Genomic DNA, 7765 nt, shown 5'->3' on the forward strand with positions numbered 1-7765 from the left:
AGCTTCCTTAAGAAGATTCGTAAAGAAGCTAGAGCTTAGCTACACATACCTCTCTAATAGCTAAGCTCACCTCCTTGAGATGAGAAGCTAGAGCTTAGCTACACACCCCCTATAATAGCTAAGCTCACCCCCATGACAAAAAACATGAAAATAAAAAAAAAGTCCTTATTACAAAGACAACTCAAAATGCCCCGAAATACAAGGCTAAAACCCTATACTACTAGAATGGCCAAAATACAAGGCCTTGACGAAGGAAAAACCTATTCTAATATTTACAAAGATAAGCGGGCTCATACTTAGCCCATGGGCTCGAAATCTACCCTAAGGCTCATGAGAACCCTAGGGCCTTTCCTTCGATCTCTAGCCCAATCTACTTGGAGTCTTCTGACCAATGCCCTTGCGGGGTAGGATTGCATCACTCCTCCTACAGGCTGGGGTTGCTGACCCTCAAAGGTAATGGGAACGACATGATTAACGTTCTTGTTAGGCATGTGCATGGTGGGCAGCGCATAATTGGGGGGTAAGCCGTAGGGGTAAGCATTCCTATTATGCCCCAAGTGTGGACCACCGGTACTGCCTAACACCTCTCCTCCTTGTCCCACCATGTTCGGGGTGGGTTGGTTCGCTTGGTTTATAGCAGAGGGATGAGTAGGATCCACCTCAGCAGTGGTGGTAGCGGCGACAACTACAGCCATGTTGCTTTCCATCATTCTCTTCATGCATAACATGGCTTCCATCATGGAAGCCACTTGATCCTTCAAGGCCTCTATATCAGCCTTGATTTGTTCTTGTACCTCTTCTATGTCACCCATGACTCTAGTTTTGGAATGGGTTCGATAGGGGTGCCTGAAAGTGTGTTTAGTTATGGTGTTTACTGCCTAGAGAACAAAAATGCAGTGAGTAATGCAACAAAGAACAAAACATGAATGCATGCTAAAGATAAGTTGTCGAAGTATTGGACTCGCGTAGAATTTTGAGCAAAGACATATGATTGAACCAAACTCATTTTTATTAAGGAATAGAAATGTTCATCTTGTCATAATTTTAAAGTGAAAATACAAATGCCTTAGCGGTTCCTAATTATGTGGGCCATCAAATCGATCATGTGCTGACAATAATCGAGGAACCCATGAACCTCCTCGGGAGCCAAGTACACGACCGCCATTGCCTTGGCTTTGGCTAGTAGTCTTAGAAGCTCTTGACTCCCATTCAAGGTGAAAGCGAACCTGTCCATCCATATCATTGCTTCTCTGTGTAATGAGTCGATCACTCTCTCTCTCTTGCTTCCTTTTCCGCTTGTTGGATCGATACCTTCACGTACTCGTCCTCTAACCTTCATTCATGGGTTGCAGCTAGACTTAGCTTCTCTTTGTATTGGTGAATGATGGCCCACATGTTCTCTTCCGTCTTGCTCAATTGCTTGGACAAACTCCTTTTTGACCTTTGGCAAGCCTTCAACTTGTCTTCCAATATCATGCCCTCGACTCTCGACTGGTCTCTCTTGGCCCTCCAAAGCTTAAGCTCGCTGTTGCTGCCCCTCGAAACTTGTTTTGGGCCCATTCTTTTTTTTTTGGCCCTCTTTGTTTCCTATTCCAATGCTTCGGCTGTGGCCACATTGACGTCTCTCAGTTCGTCACATTCTTTCCGGACCTTGATAACTGTCATCCTGAACTTTTCCTTGATTGCTTGCGCCCTTTCAAGTTCTACCTTCAAAGCTTGCACCTCCTCACTCTCCTCAAGGGTTTCAGCTTCTTCCTCACTTGAGACCTTTAGCTTTGGGAGCCATTCTAACTCTTGCGTCTGAGCCTTCAGCCACTTGTGATATCCTCCGATGATCCCATTGCTGCTTCCCCTAAGTTCCTTATCCTTTCTTTGCATCGCGCTCCATGCCTTTCGGACCCTTTGAAATATCCTTGCATTGGGGTCATTGAAACCCTGTGCGATGAAGGGTGTGGTACTTTCTTCTGACGCTGCTCCTCTCATGGGGTAGCCAAGTTGTCTTATGGCAAGGACGTCATTATAATTGATACTGTCATACCCTAATTTCGTCCGGGGACCTTTGCTTGATGACATGCGACTTTTGTTTGGTCCTTGTGAGGTGCTTGGCACCCATCATTAGGCAATTTGTGAAATTCCGGGATGTGTCGGAAAACAAAAGAAAATATTGATGCACAATCCGTAAGGTTTCCGTGACACACCGGAAATCAAATGGAAGCATCGTTGCACAATTAGTGAGGTTCCGTAACATTTCGTCAGTCAAAAAGGGGATGATTATGTAATCCACAAGGTTCCGTAACATTACGGAAAGAAAACAAGTATCGTTATGAAATTCGTAAGTTTCCGTAACTTTACGAAAAAAGAATCACCAAAAAAGGCAGGGGGGTGTACTTAGTAAAAATGGGGGTGCAAATAGCAACCAGGCCCACTTGGGCCCTCCAGAAGATTCCTCCAGAAGGCTGTTGCTTCTGGAGGAAGCAAGCGAGCTGGGTGGCAAGCTTCTCCCCTGATTTTCTATAAATAGGGGGAGAAGTGAAGTGAAAAAGGGTTCAGCCCCTTAGGCACTTCTCTCTCTTTCGAATTTGCTTGGAAAAATTGTTTCCGTGAAGAAAATCCAAGCCGAGGCGCTTCCAAAACGTTTCCGTGAGGAATTTCGCGAAGGTTTCGACCGTTCTTCGACGTTCTTCATTCGTTCTTCGATCTTCAACGGGTAAGTACCTCGAACCAAGCTTTTCGATTCATTCTATGTACCCGTGGTGGTCCACATTGTGATTCGTGTATTTTTATTCTCGTTTCATTTACTTTCTATACCCCCTTTTGACGTGCTTAAGCCATTTTATTTAAGTCATTTCTCGCTTAAACTAAAAATAAAATAAATTTCCACCGATCGTTTGAATTGTATTATCCGTTAACTTCGGTTAAAATGAATTCCGACCGTTCGGTTGTGCCGTAACCACGTTGGAAATAAAAAAAGGAGGTAAAAATAATATAATAATAAAAAAAATACCTTTTAGTAAAATAAAGCGGAAAATCAATCGGACGTTTTCTCTTTGGGATTTCTCATTTCTTAATTGAATTGACTAATAACTAAAGTGAAACTAAGGCTAAAATCAACTCGCCTAGTCAAGCTCGTCCATAAAAATAGGTTTTTGAAGTTTGTCATTTCAATTTCTTACTAAGTAAAATGGATCATTTTCAAGGTCCAACGCCTTAAAATGATCACCTTTTAAGTAAAAAGAATCACTTGATAAGAAAGAACTACGTAGGTCTGATTTCCTCATCGCAATTGAGGAATACGTAGGAGCAAAGGGAAACACCCTTGTCGACCACAAAAAGAGAAAAAAATATATATATAAAAGAGGTATAAAGGATATAAAGACATAAAAAGGGAACATAAAAATCAAGGTCACGTCGATTAAAGGCTGCCGTCCCTTGGGACGGACATGTGGGGTGCTAATACCTTCCCCGTGCGTAAATACAACTCCCGAACCTTTCACTTAAAAGTTCGTAGATCACGTCTTTTCCGGTTTTTCCGACGTTTTCCTCAAATAAACGTTGGTGGCGACTCCGCGCATATTCCTTTCGTGGAACACGCATCCCGCGAGTCACGCGTCGCCCTCCCGCCGAAGGGTAGGTTGCGACAGTTGGCGACTCCACTGGGGATTGTTTTTAGAGAGTTAGGCCATTTAATCTTGTGCAAAGTTTTGCCATGACTTACTCCTTTGTTGGTTTCCCTTTATTATGTTCTTGTATATATAACTCTTTGATGCTTTTAGTGCATTTTTTGTATGCATGAGGTAAATATTTATTCATTTGATGCACACAAACACTAACACTATTTGCACACACGGTGAGTTGAAAAAAAAGGGGCCCTATACCCGGGTTTGTGGGAGCATAAGGAGTGGAGGTGAATTTGTGATCATGCTAGGTCTCCGACTTGCTTGATTACAGTGAACCCTCATCTAGAGTTTTTCTCTTTGAAAACATATTGTTGCTAGTAGTCCCTACTGCTGCAGTATGTTCTTCGAAGGGGATGATACCTCTAGAAACCATCAAGAGAGATATGACTACCTTGGGGGTTATCACTAAAAGCCTAGTTAGCTCTCTCCCTTATAGGTCCCTTAAATTGGGGCACGGAGCAAACACGCTGCGTGCCATTTTTCACACTGCCATGCATAAGTATCATATACCCTTTTGCTTATATTTGTTTGTGAATATTGTCGTACTATGTACATCCCCGTGTTGTGCCTTTCACATATGCATCATGCGTGGGTTTCGTCTTTGATCCCCTCACTTTAGCAAACCGACGGAGGGTCCGTGTCGCCTTCTTAAAAACATACGTTGGGTGCCATGCTGCCCAAACGTTGTATCCCAGAAGGAAACAATTTCTCGGGCTCCCGTATTCGCAAATTGCATCTGTGTCATATGCATTTCTTCATGCATTCATCCATTCCACCCATGATAGATGTCGGAGTTTTGATTCGCACTAGGTTTTATTTCACTTTAGTAAAACATGGGATCAAGTCAAAAGCCTTCACTTAAAAAGAGGTTCTATCAAGTCAAAATCTAGAGCTTAGAGGTCACTAGTTTACGAGAGTTGGGGCAATTAATGGGTCAACTTCAACGGCAAGCCTTCCGCAAAGCCTATGGTAAGATTTGGGACCTAGCTAGGGTAGAAGTCTCCATGGGACCGATTGCATCCCTTTCCTAGTATTATGACCAGCCCCTGAGGCGCTTCACATTCGAGGACTTCCAGCTAGTGCCGACTGTGAAAGAGTTTGAAGAAATCCTGGGATGCCCACTGGGAGGAAGGAATCCATATCTTTTCTCTGGGTTCTATCCCTCCACGACAAGAGTTGCCAAGGTAGTGAAAATCTCAGCACAAGAGTTGGGCCGGGTAAAGCAAAACAGGTATGAGGTAGCCGGAGTACCAAGGAAGTGTTTGGAGGAAAGGGCAAAGGCCTTGGAAAATCAAGGCGAATGGGCTTTCTTTTATTGACATCTTGGGGCTTTTGATCTTTGGAGTGGTCCTCTTTCCGAATATGGAAGGGTTAGTGGACCTAGCAGTGATTGACGCTTCCCTTGCCTTTCATCATGGCAAGGAAAGCCCGGTCGTCGCCATTTTGGCCATGTATGACACGTTCGACCGAGGATGTTAAAAGAGCGGCGCAAGAATTGTTTGTTGTGCACTGGCTCTCAATGTGTGGCTGGTTTCACACCTTTTTCTCCAAGAAGGTAGGCCCGTCTATCCGCTACAAGGTCACTGCTCGTGCGTCGAAAAAGGAAAGGCGAATTGGGACCAACTCTTGGCTAGCATGGAGGGGTGTCTGTTAATTGGTTCCCTCGCTAGAAGGAAGGAAGAATCAGGATTCTATCTTCATGCGAAAGATGTCCAAATGTTCCTTTGATGGGAACAAGGGGTTGTATTAATTATAATCCCGTCCTCGCCATAAGACAGCTTGGCTACCCCATGAGAGGAGTGCCATCAGATGAAAGCATCACGCCTTTCATCGCACGGGGTTTCAGTGACCACAACGCGAGGGTACTCCAAGGAGTTCGCAAGGCATGGGATGCGGCATGAAGAAAGGACAGAGAGCTTAGGGGAAGCAGTAATGGGATCATAAGTGGCAGAGAGTCCGAACACAAGGATTGGATTGGCTCCCAAATCTAAAGACTGTGAGAGACGATGAGGTTAAAGCTTCGGAAGAAAGTGATGAGGTACAAGCCCTAAAGGCAGAGTTTGAAAGAGCCCGGGTAGTCGAAGAGAAGTTCAAGTCCATAGCCATCAAAGTCTGAAAAGAGTATGATGAACTAAGGGACGTCAATATGGCCACCGCTGAAGCCTTGGAACGAGAAACCAAGAAGGCCCGAAAGGAAGAACACGACCAAAGCAAAGTTTTGAGGGGCTTTATAGGGCAACAATAGTGAGCTCAAGCTCCGAAGAGGTGAAAGGAATCATCACGGGTCAAAGGCATGATCTTGAAGGACGAGCTAAAGGCTTGCTTTAGGTCGAAAAGAAATTTGTCCCAACAGTTAAGCGAGACTGAAGGGAATATGTGGGCCATCATCGATGAGTGCAAAGAGAAGCTAAATCTAGCGGCGACTCACGAGCAAAGGCTAGAGGATGAGTACGCCAAGATATCAACAGAAAGGGAAGCAAGGGAAAGGGTAATTGATTCATTGCACCAAGAGGCAACAATGTGGATGGATCGATTTGCTCTTACTTTGAACAGGAGTCAAGAACTTCCCCGATGGCTAGCCAAGGCCAAAGCAATGGCGGACACCTACTCCGCCCCCGAGGAGATCCACGGACTTCTCAGCTATTGTCAGCATATGATAGACTTAATGGACCATATGATTAGAAACCGCTAGGAAGTTTGTATTGTCGCTCAGATCTTGACTAGTTATAACTTTTTGAATAAAATGAGTTTATCCCACGTTTTTACTCCAAAAATCAGTGCGAATCTAGTCACTCCCGCATTTTATCTCTAGCATGCATTGTATGTTGGTCTCGTCCTTTGTCACGGGAAGCCGGAAGGTCCATATCACCTTCTTAATTGTACACATGGGGCACTGCGCCCCCAAATGCGCAAGTAAGAAGAGATAATTTTCCGGGCTCTCGTGTCCGTAAAATGCATTCATATCATGCATCGCATAAGCATCTCTTCATAACATCATAATAAACATATCATTCCTGCATTTGTCCGTTATCATATTCCAACTTCATATTTTGCATGAGTCATGGCATCATCATGCATATGCGTTCAACAAACTTTTTGATCTGCAAAATTGCATACCATTTGTTTTAATGTTGCTCATCCTTGCGTTTTCCTCTACAAAACAAAAACAAAAAAGGGGAAGCGTGAAACTTCACACTACATTCTTAGTTGCATGTGTTAGGCACCATGAGCCAACCATGTTGGGATCATAAACCCATTTCTAAAAAAAAAAAAACCACACAACAACAAAACAAAATAATTGAACATGGTACCTAATGCATGGTTAACTAGGAAATGGTGTTTCTTCGGGCATCTCAATTTCATAATTACATTTTCCGTGCATAAGCTTAAAGTATGCCCGAGTCATTCATCCCTATGAGATGTTGTTGAAGTATTGGCGATCAGAATTTCCATTCCTTGGATTATAGGGTTGAACCAAGCTCATGCTTTTACAAAAAGGTTCATCAAGTCAAGTTGAAATATGGAAGTAACCGTCTGGCAAAATTGGGGCAAAAGATGAATCGAGTCACATCACTGCTTCGTCTACTGCCAAACATATTTAGGATTGTTGATGTCCTTGTTACTTCCAGTTTCACCTTGACAAAGATATCATGGACCATGTTGAAAATCTAAATTGATTCAACCCCATATCCTGCGTAAAAGTTCGCAATACTTCAACTGTACATCATTCGCATACATCCATGCTTTTCATTGGTTGCATTGCTTATTGCATTCTTTCCTTGAAAAATAAGATAAAATAAAATAAAATGAACTTAATCATTGTTATCAAAAAGAAAAGGACACGCTTTACGGTGCCCTTACCGAACTCGTGCTAGAGCTAGAGTAATGGGTGAAGCAGAGGAGGTGCAAGAGAAGATGAAGGCCGAAATGGAGGCCATGAAAGAGCAAATTGTAACATCCTAGAAATTTCTACGCGGAGTTTTTGGAAACGATGTATTTTGAATGATTATATATATAAGTATTATTCAGTGTATATGCCTATATGTTCTTGGTAGAAGTAGGAATAGTGGGGGCAAGATATGCGGGTT

Source organism: Glycine soja, chromosome 11 (assembly GCF_004193775.1).
Source record: "Glycine soja cultivar W05 chromosome 11, ASM419377v2, whole genome shotgun sequence".
In the NCBI taxonomy this organism is placed as follows: Eukaryota; Viridiplantae; Streptophyta; class Magnoliopsida; order Fabales; family Fabaceae; genus Glycine; species Glycine soja.